Below are 13,686 nucleotides of genomic sequence, written 5' to 3'. Positions count from 1 at the left end.
TTGGAAGTGCAAAACCGAATCTAAAAACAAGCTTATATATTTCCTGGCACTACCACTTTTCAACTGTACCTATATCGTCTGGAGGAAGCGTTGGCTGTGGAGCGGCTCCTATAAAAAAAAGAGGGGGTGTTATTTATATATTTATTTATATCATGCTTTTCCCCCAGACACGGAGTCTAGGCAGCTTACAGATAAAATAGTAACAGCTTTAAAAAGTCATGTAAAAACAATTAACACTAATATATGTGTCTCAGAGAGAGAGAGAGAGAGAGAGAGAGAGAGAGAGAGCGCTATTGAAATATAGATAATTACAATAAAAAATAATAATAGCCCCAGTTCATAAAACATTGCATTGGAATTTATAAAGCTTGCCTGAATTTCCTATACAGTGGTACCTCGGCTTACGAACGACTCGACAACTGAATTTTTCAACTTACGAATGGGGCAAATGGCCGCACGCTTACGAATTTCTCAACATCCAAACATAAACCGCGGTGGTTTTAGATAGGGTTTTTTCAACTTACGAATTTTTAGATGGGGTTTCTTTGACTTATGGATTTTTCCATTTCCAATGCATTCCTATGGGAAATTGCGTTTCCAATGGCGCTTTTCGACTTACAAATTTTTCGACCTACGAAGGTGCCATCAGAACGGATTAAATTTGTAAGTCGAGGCACCACTGTACAATAAAAGACATGTCTTAGTACAAAGAAAAGCATTTAATAAGTTACACAATTTACAGAAAGGCAGGCAGATGTAAAGTACTCTCTAGCATCTAAAACAGTAAAAAGCCCACAAATAGGAAAGTAGCAAGAATAAGCAAATGAAGAAAATTAAGAAGAGAAGAAGAAAAAGAAAAGAGAATAAAGACCAGACCCTCTATCACAATTATATTTTAATTTTAAGGGTCATTTCTTATCAAGTGATCCAACTTTTTTACCTCATGTCATCCAATTTGTTTCATATTTTGTACACCTATTGAATGATCAAAACTAAGTTTCAATCTTTTTTAAAATCTCATCTTGTTTTTGAGTTATGAGGGTTTGAAATTTCAATAAATAGACAGTTTTGGCCTTGCTGAATAGCTGAACAACATTACAGTTCGAAAAGAAAAACAGAATGTGGGATCGGGCAAAGGAAATGGAATGCACTGACTGGGGGAAAATAGCTTGCTAATTTCTGAATAGGCACAGTTCAGAAGGAAGGCCACACACCACAACATTCTGTTACAGGTTGCTCTTATGGTGTATAATTCCAGTGTATCAAAACAACTGCAGCACTACCATGTACCCAAGTCTCACCACGAAATTCTTCAACTAAAATTAATCCTCTCTCTGATGTCTTATCTCTGTAAATATTGACAAGAGTCCATTTCCTCCACTCTGGTTCTAACCGTAAGCTTACTCCTTGCTCACTCACCACTTCTTGAAATGCATACAACAATAACAGTGAAAGGCAATTGTTTACCTGGTCCGGGGTCTGCAACGTCCTCTTCTCCTGCATCATCTCCTCCTCCTGTATCTCCTCCTCCTCCTCCTCCTCCTCCTCCTCCTCCTCCTCCTCCTCCACCTCCTCCTCCTCCTCCTCCTCCTCCTCCTCCTCCAATGGTTATATTTGGACCACCTGTGTAAAGAGATTTCGAAGTGTAAAGAGATTATAGTCTAACTTTATTTCAACATCTGATTTTAACTGTATTTTATCTGTATTTTCTCTCCAATACTATATTGCAGTGTTTCTCAACCTTTTTTGGGCCAAGGCACACTTGTTCCATGAAAGAAATCACGAGGCACACCACCATTAAAAAAGTTTAAAAATTTAACTCTGTGCCGCCCTATATTGACTATATAATTATGACTGTAAGAAACACTTGCCAATTGCTGTGTTGGTTGCAATCTCCTGTAATAAGGCTTCACTAGCCGCTGATTTCTCTGCCAGCACAATCCTTTGCTCAGCAAGTTTCAGGTTGAGCTCATCCAGCCAGCTTCTTTAAGTTTGTCTAAAACCACCCTCCCGTGGTGGTGGCTTTTGAGAGCTGCGCTCGCTCCGCGTAATGACCCGGCCGGCTTCCTTTCCGGCGGGTTAGCGTAGTGGATTGGCGGCCGCCAGGCACGTGACAATGCAAATCGCCCTAATCGTCGCTGCACGTCGCGGCACACCAGCCAGCGTCTCGCGGCACACTAGTGTGCCACGAAACAGCGGTTGAGAAACGCTGCTATATTGGACTTGTCCATCATCCGGCTGGCGACTGAGTGCACGTGGGCAGTGAAGGATGACCATTACTGCTGCCGCCACTAGCAGTGAGGGTGCAGGAGTTGGGACAGAATGAAGGAGAGAAATGTCTGAGTGGGCTGGTGGAGTGAGCAAAGCCAGCAAGTGGCCAAAGAAGAAATCACTGCCATGCCCACATTGCTGCCACCACCAAAAGAAGGAAGATTGCACTTCAAAACTGCAGGCTTTCTTTTGTGGGTCAAGATGGCAGAGGTGGGGATGAAGGAGAAAACTCATTCTGCCCCATGGTCTTCCTGCCCCCTGGTAGCAGGCGGCCCCAGAAGGAACAATGAGTCACTGGCCTAGGTAGGCAGGTGGTGAAAGGGCGAAATCACTAACCAGTATCATGAGTTGTTACTGGAGGAGGAGGAGAGAGGTCCACCAGATGCAGTGATCCCCTCTCCTCACTCCTCCCCCATCTTGGTAAGTGGTTGTGACCCAAGAAGTCAGGAAAACAACAGAGCCCCATCCATGCTGCCACCTAGTGGTTTAATTATGAAATCTTATATATCCTATTAGCATTCATGGAGTAAGATAATCCTGACTTAAATCTGAGCTATTAAAGTCATATTTTCTAACTCACCTGGGACAAGAGTTGCGTTTCCGGGATTGATTCCGGGTGGGATAGTTGGTATTTGAGCTGGCAGAAAAGAGAGCACAGAAATAAGGATTCTGCAACACAATAGCTCTGACATTTATTTACTGAATTTATACCTTGTGCTTCCTCCCAAGTAACCCATTTAAGTGTAGTAAGATACTTAACCTTAACACATGTTGGAGCAGGAGGTTGCCAGGCACTATCAGCCCCACATTTACTACTGCTATTCCCCACCAGAGTGTATGCAGGATCACATACAAACTTTACACAACTGTTATACTGTATGTGTACACGGGTTGTACCACAGTCACTCTTCCATCCTCCCCCCCAGTTCTAAACAAAGCCAAGGGATGCGGGTGGTGCTGTGGTCTAAACCACTGAGCCTCTTGGGCTTTCTGATCAGAAGGTTGGCGGTTCAAATACCCACAAAGGGGTGAGCTCCTGTTGCTCAGTCCCAGCTCCTGCCAACCTAACAGTCTGAAAGCATGCCAAAAGGTGCAAGTAGATAAAAAGGTACAGCTCTAGCGGGAAGGTAAATGGCGTTTCCGTGTGCTGCTCTGGTTTTGGTGTTCCATTGCGCCAGAAGCGGCTTAAGTCATGCTGGCCACATAACCTGGAAAAACTGTCTGCGGACAAACGCCGGCTCCCTCAGCCGTTAAAGCGAGATGAGCGCCGCAACCCCAGAGTTGTCCGTGACTGGACTTAACTGTCAGGGGTCCTTTAAAGGTAAAGCGACCCTTGACCGTTAGGTCCAGTCGTGGACGACTCTGGGGTTGCGGTGCTCATCTCGCTTTATTGGGCGAGGGAGCCGGCGTACAGCTTCCAGGTCATGTGGCCAGCATGACTAAGCCGCTTCTGGTGAACCAGAGCAGCACACAGAAACACCATTAACCTTCCCGCAAGTGCGGTACCTATTTATCTACTTGCACTTTGATGTGCTTTCGAACTGCTAGGTTGGCAGGAGCAGGGACCGAGCAACAGGAGCTCACCCTGTTGCGGGGATTTGAACTGCCGACCTGATCGGCAAGCCCTAGGCTCAGTGGTTTAGACCACAGCGCCACCCGTGTCCCTTACCTTTTTAAATAAAGCCAAGTACTGTAGGTACAAAAGGTGACCTACAACTCACCTCTTATTACAGCCTAGAGTTATTTCATCACCTAGCTGCAAGTCTTTTGATTTTACGATTCTGCCATTCTCTAAACTTATTGTAAGACATCACCTTCCTAACAGGAAAATCAGAACAAGCATTAGCACATGCAGCCTTCATACTTTAAAATGAAAAGAATTGGACACCAAGGCCATTTCCAGCCTTGTTTGAGCATTCATCCTGATTTGTTTGGGGAGAGGCTATACACCACTGTATCAAAGATAATTTCCTATCACGTTCTTTATTGCAAAATGTCCAGGTTGTTTTGTTTTAATCTTACTTATCAAACCTTTATTAGGCATTTTACAAATAAAACCATAAAAGAGAAAATCACATATAAGAGCCTTGAAATCTATCTATCTATCTATCTATCTATCTATCTATCTATCTATCTATCTATAAATGTAAAAATCTTGAAAGAGTTTTCTCCGTAACCGCTTGACCGATTGTCCTGAAATTTTGACACAACTATCCAGGCCACTCCCCGTGGGTTGTTGGGGACAAAAATCCCTGACATCTCACATCTGGGCAGGTAGAAACCTGGTTTTCCACCAAGTCAAACAGCGCCCTCAAGTGACGTTATACCCTCCTCCACCCCCTCCCTTCCTGTGAAATCTAAGCCACACCCACAAACCAAATGACATCATCAACCAAGCAACTGAAACCACCAAGGCGGCCATTATCAGACCCTTAGGCCCCTGCCAGGCTGCTAGGCCCCCACTAGGCCCGGGGGTGGGGGGGAAGAGGGCAAGCGCCCGGATCGCAGGTCGCAGCATGGCCTTTGTTTTATGTAGCCCACTGCCAGGCTGCCAGGCCCCCACTAGGCTCGGGGGGAGGGGAGAGGACAAGCGCATGGATCAGAGACTGCAGCACGGCCTTTGTTTTATGTAGGCCCCTGCCAGGCCCCCACTAGGCCCAGGGGGGGATAACCCACAGCAACGCACTTGGGGGCATGGCAAGGGGTTTTTACTTTACAATTTAGCACCACTACCCCCCCAAAAAATCCCCCACCAAATAACCACAAGACAAAAATAAATACCATCCTTCAAAACGTCATGAGATACGCCGGTCACAGAGAGGGGGGGGGACAAACAGAATAGATCATGGATCGGGACACGTGGGGGCAGTCACAGGGATTAGCCACAACAACGCGCCACACCCACAAACCCCGCTACGAGATCCTGTAAAACAGGGGGACTCTGAGGCTCAGGGGGATCTGAAGGGCGCCTATTACCCTCCGTTTGACAGACTAATGCACAGCAACCCACAAACCCCGCCTCCACCACGAGATCTACCACTCAAATCCATCCATCCGGCAGAGGTGTTGAAGACCAAACCAACTGAAAACAGGTAGGTAGCCGTGTTGGTCTGACGTAGTCGAAACAAAAATAAAAAATTCCTTCCAGCAGCACCTTAGTTGGTGTTTAAGGTGCTGCTGGAAGGAATATTTTTATTTTGTTTCAACTGAAAACAGGCCTTTTCCAGCAACAAGGCCCAACATTGCCAAGTGGAGGTAGGGGCCTGCCTGGGGGGGAAGGGGGCCGAATAGGGAGCAGGGATACGTAATGGGTCAGAACAGGGTGGAAACCTGCCCTCTCCACAGTATCTCGCCTCGATTCAGGGGGACTCTGAGGCTCAGGGGGATCTGAAGGGGGGCTATTATCTTCCATTTCACATATACTACGACTGAATGCAACCCTCTGCGTCTTTTTTAAAAAAAGCAACAACCATGCACTTTCTCTCCCCAGTTTAAGTCCTCAGATATTTGCAGTGCCCAATTCCCCCCGCCCTTGATTTACAATCCCCTACCTTCCCCTTGCCACTTCCTGGGTTTTTTATGGAACTGAACAACTCAGTTGGAGGGAACAGGTGCAATTAATGGTGGCTATCTTAAATAAATGGGACTTAAAATAGCAGACTAAGTACGAGAGCATTCCCAGAAAGATGACACTGCAGAACAACATTCCTTGGAAGAACACCATTTTTAAGGACAGTTGTACCCATTTGCTTAAATGCACCAAGTAAGGCTGGAATGTGATCGAACATCCCATGTTATCAAGAGGCAGATCCAAAGCACAAAAATCATAGGAACAGGGCCATTTGGGGGCAAAAACCTTGGAAAACGAAGCAGCATTGTCCAGTTCTATCCATTCCTCTATCTATCCATTCCACAATTGCGCTCATTTCACACGCTAGCAAGGTTATGCTTAAAATTCTACAAGGCAGGCTTAGGCAGTATGTGGACCGAGAACTCCCAGAAGTGCAAGCTGGATTTCGAAAGGGCAGAGGAACCAGAGACCAAATAGCAAACATGCGCTGGATTATGGAGAAAGCTAGAGAGTTCCAGAAAAACGTCTACTTCTGCTTCATTGACTATGCAAAAGCCTTTGACTGTGTCGACCACAGCAAACTATGGCAAGTTCTTAAAGAAATGGGAGTGCCTGATCACCTCATCTGTCTCCTGAGAAATCTCTATGTGGGACAAGAAGCTACAGTTAGAACTGGATATGGAACAACTGATTGGTTCAAAATTGGGAAAGGAGTACGACAAGGTTGTATATTGTCTCCCTGCTTATTTAACTTATATGCAGAATTCATCATGCGAAAGGCTGGACTAGATGAATCCCAAGCCGGAATTAAGATTGCCGGAAGAAATATCAACAACCTCAGATATGCAGATGACACAACCTTGATGGCAGAAAGTGAGGAGGAATTAAAGAACCTTTTAATGAGGGTGAAAGAGGAGAGCGCAAAATATGGTCTGAAGCTCAACATCAAAAAAACCAAGATCATGGCCACTGGTCCCATCACCTCCTGGCAAATAGAAGGGGAAGAAATGGAGGCAGTGAGAGATTTTACTTTCTTGGGCTCCTTGATCACTGCAGATGGTGACAGCAGTCACGAAATTAAAAGACGCCTGCTTCTTGGGAGAAAAGCAATGACAAACCTAGATAGCATCTTAAAAAGCAGAGACATCACCTTGCTGACAAAGGTCCGTATAGTTAAAGCTATGGTTTTCCCAGTAGTGATGTATGGAAGTGAGAGCTGGACCATAAAGAAGGCTGATCGCCGAAGAATTGATGCTTTTGAATTATGGTGCTGGAGGAGACTCTTGAGAGTCCCATGGACTGCTAGAAGATCAAACCTATCAATTCTTAAGGAAATCAGCCCTGAGTGCTCCCTGGAAGGACAGATCGTGAAGCTGAGGCTCCAATACTTTGGCCACCTCATGAGAAGAGAAGAATCCTTGGAAAAGACCCTGATGTTGGGAAATATTGAGGGCACTAGGAGAAGGGGACGACAGAGGACAAGATGGTTGGACAGTGTTCTCGAAGCTACGAACATGAGTTTGACCAAACTACGGGAGGCAGTGCAAGACAGGAGTGCCTGGCGTGCTATGGTCCATGGGGTCACGAAGAGTCGGACACGACTAAACGACTAAACAACAACAACAACATCCATTCCTCTGTGTGAGCAGACTGGCCATCTAGTTAGAGCAACTACCTTTTATAGTTACATCCCCACAGAGCCTGTGTGAATGTGTTGTATTCTTGAGGGATCTTGAGAAGATAAAACTACAGATTTGAACGAAGTCCATGTTGTCTTCCTCCAATCCTGGGTTGCATTCATGGCAAATCCCCAACAAATATCCTAGCTCATTTGAAACCTTGCTGGTGATCTTTTGGTTGGTCCCAACAACTATTTATTATTGCCATACCATGGCCTTCAGCTTTTCAAGAATTAAAGTATAATCCTCATATCTGAAGCATAGGGTATATGCAACAACCACATTTACCCTCAGCGCTTCACACTTTGCTCTTTTAGGAAGTTTTGAAGGCAACAAGAAAAGGACACCCTTAACTTTTAGTGAATTGTGATGCCCTAGATTTACATGTATTGAAGTAACTGGCCTCTCAGTCCATACACAGAAAGTGGCCTTCTTTTTCTTAGCTCTACAAAGCAACACCAGAGGCCGGCAGCTCATCTGATAGATAATGCTAGCAGTGACATCCTACACAGGTGATGGCCAAACTTGGCCCTCCGGCTGTTTTGGGACTACAATTCCCATCATCCCTGATCACTGGTCCTGTTACCTAGGGATGATGGGAGTAGTAGTCCCAAAAGAGCTGGAGGAACAAGTTTGGTCATCACTGCCCTGAGCAGTGGGAGGAGTTGGACTTCTCCCCATCCCTGAGAAAGCCCTCAGACAACTTTTAAGGTGCCAGATTTTTCGTCTTTTCGGCAAGGCGAGGCACGACCCAAAGGCATTCCTACCTCACACCCCGCCTCACCTCGAACTCTGGACAACGAGAGAAACAGCAGCAGGAGCAGCGGCGGCGGCGGCGACAAAGAAGGCCCGCCAAAGTAGCATGTGAGAGGGGCCATCGCAGCAGCACAAAAAGGAGAACCGTTAGGGGCAAGTCAGAAAAAAACAGAAAGCCCCGCAGCTCCCTCCGCAACGGAAAAGCAAGGCGACGTGGCTGGCCCGGGAAACAACTCGAGGGGAAGGGAGCCGCGGCGCTTTTTTTCAGCCAAGGGGCGTGAGCACTAGCGTGGTTTGAGCTCAGGCGCTCCAGGAGGGCGAGGAGAGGGAGCTGTCTCCGCCGTTATCGGTTCCCGGCCTTAACGCCCCAGTGCCGCGCGCATGCCGGTTGGAGGTGGCGGCCAGGTCGCGCGCTCGGGATTGGCGGGTGGGAGACGTGGGGAGAAGAGCCGCGTGGTGCTGGGTCTGCTCTCTGCACCGCCCGGGGGAAGAGATCGCGGGATCTGCGCGTGGCAAGACCCCTTTCGACCGCTTTGATGCGGAAAGTAGAGCGATACGGTTGGCTCTAGCTGAGCTGCAGCAGCTGCCGAAAGGAGCCATCCAACCATCTTTGGGACTCTTATTCTGAATTTATGTAGGGTTAAAAAAGGCCTTTTCTTCTCCTAGAGATCTTACAAGGCAGCGGGAGAGTTAGGATCAGAGATTTACTCATCCTAGATGGGCTACCTACCCAGGTTCTTTCTACAACACGTGGAGAAACTGCTTTATTGACCACTGGACCACTATTAGTCTTGTCCACTCAATCTGCCAGAGCCTGTCTTGGCATGCAGGGCGGGTCTGAACTCCATAAAATAGTGATCCAACCATGACAATGGAGCTATAGAAAGTTCCTGCACTCTAAGATCACCACCATCCAATTCTGCACAGAATACCAAGTCCAGAGTGTGCCCAGCTGCATGAGTAGGGCCAGAAATTACTTGGGACAGACTCATGCTTCTGACAAGAGGTGTATCAGCATGAATGTTAAAGTCCCCCATCACAAGCTTGGGGGACTCCAGCTACCCAAGACCTCCTTGGCTAGCTGAGGGAGACTGAGCCCCAGGGTACAGCAACAGAATCCCTATTTTGTCCCAGCCACCCATCTTCAGATACACACAATCAAACCCAGCAAACTGGGAGAAAGGGCACCTGGTCAGGGGAGATGCAATCATGATAAACCATTGCAGCTCAGCCTCCCCACCCCACTCCACTGATTTTGCCTCCTGCTGTACAGATAATTCCAGTGGCCAAAGCTGAGTAGGGCCAGAAATTACTTGGGACAGACTCATGCTTCTGACAAGAGATGTCTCAGCGTGAATGTTAAAGTCCCCCAGCACAAGCTTGTTCATCCAACCAACTCAACCACCAGTTCATCCAACCAGGTCTCTGTAATACAAGCCAGGCCAGTATGCTCATCCCAGATCAAGTCCTCGATGGCAGTTTTGCCATTCACCGACCTGGCATTGATCAGCAGCAACACTTGAGATACTAGGGCCCACCTGAGATACTGAGAACGCACACTTCTGTCCAAGGCACCATCTCGTGAGGCTTTACATAAGGAAAAAATGCACAAAATGCTTGGCTAGGTGCTGTAAAGGAGAAGTTAAGTACCCGCCCACAAACATTTACAGTGGTACCTCGGGTTAAGAACTTAATTCATTCTAGAGGTCCGTTCTTAACCGGAAACTGTTCTTAACCTGAGGTACCACTTTAGCTAATGGGGCCTCCCGCTGCTGCCACTCTCCCGCCAAGGGCGTACCCACCACGGGGCAAGTTAGGGCAGCTGCCCTACTCTAGAAGCCAGCTGCCCCCCCCAAGCTAAAAAGAAAGAAGAAATCTCAATGCAAAAAGCGGGGCACGCGGCCCCAGCCAGAAAGAAACAGACCAGCCCTCCCCCCTTTCCCCTTTCCATAACCCATCACACTTTCTCCTCTCCCCCTCCCACTATCGAGCTGCAAAAGCGGTGGGGTGTAAACATAAGAGACAGAGGGATCCTCGCTTGTTCTCCCCACTCCAGCCCGACCACCCCCACCAAGAAGTCACTTCTTTGTAGTTTTCTCCCCTGCAGCAGGAGAAACAGACACTCCCCCAATTCGAAATACAGTCAGTTAGCAGCAGCAAACACGCGCACACACGCGCGCGCACACACACACACGCACACACGCGCGCGCACACACACACACGCACGCACACACACACACACACACACTGCAGGCTCCTTCAACCCTTCCAAGATCCTCCCTCCCCCCACTTTCTCCCCGGATCGAGGCACTCACACTCACTTTTCTGGCTGGATGCCTTGATGTCTATGCAGAGCAGCTGCAGGGGCAGCTCAGCCAGGGACAGTGGCTGCGGAGCCAGCCCAGGAGGCACAGAGGGGAGCCGGGTGGGAAGCAGAGGAGGAGGAGGCTGAGCCGTCTGCGCTCGGGGCAGAAACAGCGCACCCAGGGGATGGGGCGAGCTGCCCAGAGGGGCGACCAGTGCCGTGGGCAGGGGGGCAGGAGGGGGCAATTGCCCCCCCAGAAGCAAAAGGCTAAGGGGCGCAGTGTGGCAGCCCCAGGCTCCGGCTCCCAGCGCAAAGCTCCAGAGGCACGAGGGGAGCGTAAGCGGAGAAGCGCTAAGCGGGAGCGGGGAGTGTAAGTGGAGGAGGCAACCACAGGCTCGCATTCCCCGCGCACCTCTGGAGCTTCGCGCCGGGAACGGGAGCTTGGGGCCGCCTCCTCGGAAGACCTGGGAGGCGCGAAGGAGGCAGCCCCAGGCTTGCGTTCCCCGTGCGCCTCTGGAGCTTCGCGCCGGGAACAAGAGCCTGGGGCTGCCTCCTCAGAAGAGCTGGGAGGACGCAGGCCATGTAGCCCCGCCCACATTCCCACTGTGCCCCTCCCCTCCCGCCCCTTGCCCCCGCCCCTTGCCCCCCCTAATTTTGATCCTGGGTACGCCCCTGTCCGCCGCCACACGATTTCTGTTCTCATCCTGAAGCAAAATTCTTAATCTGAGGTACTATTTCTGGGTTAGCAGAGTCTGTAACCTGAAGCGACTGTAACCCGAGGTACCACTGTATCTTCACTGCATCGTGCATCTATGCATAGCCAGAAAGCAATTTGAAACAGCTATGTAGCATTAGCTATATCAACCCAAGCTGTACTGCATAATCACATTGGGAGTAGAAAAGCTAGTAAAAATACTTAGTGTCTTTTATTACCTCACCTGGAGTACTGTGTCCAGTTCTGGGCACCACAGTTCAAGAAGGATACTGACAAGCTGGAACGTGTCCAGAAGAGGGCAACCAAAATGGTCAAAGGCCTGGAAACGATGCCTTATGAGGAACGGCTTAGGGAGCTGGGTATGTTTAGCCTGGAGAAGAGAAGGTTAAGGGGTGATATGATAGCCATGTTCAAATATATGAAAGGATGTCATATGGAGGAGGGAGAAAGATTGTTTTCTGCTGCTCCAGAGAAGCGGACACAGAGCAATGGATTCAAACTTCAAGAAAGAAGATTCCACCTAAACATTAGGAAGAACTTCCTGACAGTAAGAGTTGTTCGGCAGTGGAATTTGCTACCAAGGAGTGTGGTGGAGTCTCCTTCTTTGGAGGTCTTTAAGCAGAGGCTTGACAGGCATATGTCAAGAATGCTTTGATGGTGTTTCCTGCTTGGCAGGGGGTTGGACTGGATGGCCCTTGTGGTCTCTTCCAACTCTATGATTCTAATTGCTAAGGGAGTTTCACCCAAAGGGGAAATTCTAATCAACAGTATTTCATCTAACTTATGGTACCAACATTTCCCCCGGCTATATACAGCTCCAAACATTGCTGAACCGAGCCAGTTTCCTCCTCTTAAAAATGATCTATTAATGGGCTGGGATCCTGTTACCGAATCAGAATGTTTACAGCTAACTGAAACACTCAAGAATGGCAAAGCTCCCGGTGAGGATATGATTCCTCCGGAGGTGTTTAAACTAAATGCCCAGTGGTAGGCCGCTATTTTGGCCCAACTTTTTACGGTAATAAATGATACATGCAAAATCCCAGAAAACTGGAAACTGAGTCTGGTAGTCCCTATCTATAAGAAGGGGGACCCCCAAGACCCGTCAAACTATAGGCCCATATGTCTCCTGGACATCGCGTATAAACTTTATACAGTGGTGCCTCGCTAGACGAAATTAATTCGTTCCACGGGTCAATTCGTGTAACAAATTTTTCGTCTAGCAAGTCCCAGTTTCCCATAGGAATGCATTGAAACTTAATCAATGCGTTCCTATAGGCTCTGGGGGACTGGCAGCAGCATGCGACGGGGCTTCGGAGGTCTCCGAAGCCCCGTCCGATGCCATCTGTGTGCGAGGCGGCGGGGGGAGAAGCTCTCTTCTCCCAGCCACCACCTTGCCTGCCTCCCCCAACATGGAGCGCAGTTTCGGAGACCTCCGAAGTTGCGCGCCGTGTCTGGGGTGCGGCGCTAGAGGCGGGGGAAGACCTTCTCCCACCGCCGCCTCTTGCCAGCCTCCCCAGACACGGAGCGCAACTTCGGAGACCTCCGAAGTTGTGCTCCGTGTCTCGGGTGCAGGGCGAGAGGCGGCGGCGGGTGACGGAGCCGAATCGCAGCGAGCGCTGCTTGCCCCCGCCTGTCTTCCCCGAGCCAAGGGGAAGACAGGCAGGGGCAGCCGCCGCACCGCCGCGTTTTGGCTCCATCCCCCCTGGCAAAGGAAGATTAGCTGTCAGCTTCCCGCGCTGACAGCTGATCTTCCTTAGTCACTTTCTATGGCCGCGCTTCGTAAGACGAAGCGGCGGTCATAGAAAATTTTGTCGTCTTACGAATGCCTCGCACAACACAAAACTCTTTCGTCTAGCGAGTTTTTCATTATGCGAGGCATTCGTAAAGCGAGGCACCACTGTACTCGTTACCTGCTAAATAAATTGGTTGACTGGGCTGACCACTCTAACTTGTTTAATCCGGAACAGGCAGGGTTCAGAAAGGGCCATAGCACAACAGGTCATTGTATGGTATTACAGACAATGATAGATAAGTATACAAAGGTACATACCGTGTTTCCCCTTTTTTAATACGTAGTCAGAAAGTAAGCCATGGCAGGGTTTTTAACCATTTGAGAGCTATAAGACATACCCCGAAAATAAGCCATACTTCCGCACCAGCTAGCAGGACCCAGCATGCCGGCCGCGACAGGAGGAGGAAGCCTGCCGGGTCGGGTCAGTGCCCGGAAGCGGCGGTGGCTGCTTTAGTGCCAATAAAGCGTGCAGCAGTGCCGCACGGAGCACCAGCCAGCAGGACCCAGCTCCTGCAATGCCGGCCGCGGCAGGAGGAGGAAGCCTGCGGGGTCGGGTGGGTGCCCAGAAGCGGTGGCGGCTGCAGCGCTGACAAA

The 13,686-nt window shown here is 49.1% G+C and overlaps 1 pseudogene; it reads right to left on the bottom strand.

The window, feature by feature from the left end:
• The window catches only part of LOC148685093 (uncharacterized), a 144,798-nt pseudogene extending 135,484 nt beyond the window's left edge, over window positions 1-9,314 (bottom strand).
• Window positions 9,315-13,686: the final 4,372 nt, after the last annotated feature.

Source organism: Zootoca vivipara, chromosome 7 (genome assembly GCF_965207765.1).
Source record: "Zootoca vivipara chromosome 7, rZooViv2.hap1.1, whole genome shotgun sequence".
Classification (NCBI taxonomy): domain Eukaryota; kingdom Metazoa; phylum Chordata; class Lepidosauria; order Squamata; family Lacertidae; genus Zootoca; species Zootoca vivipara.
The sequence above is the reverse complement of the archived record's forward strand: the minus strand, read 5'-3'. Positions and strand labels throughout refer to the sequence as shown.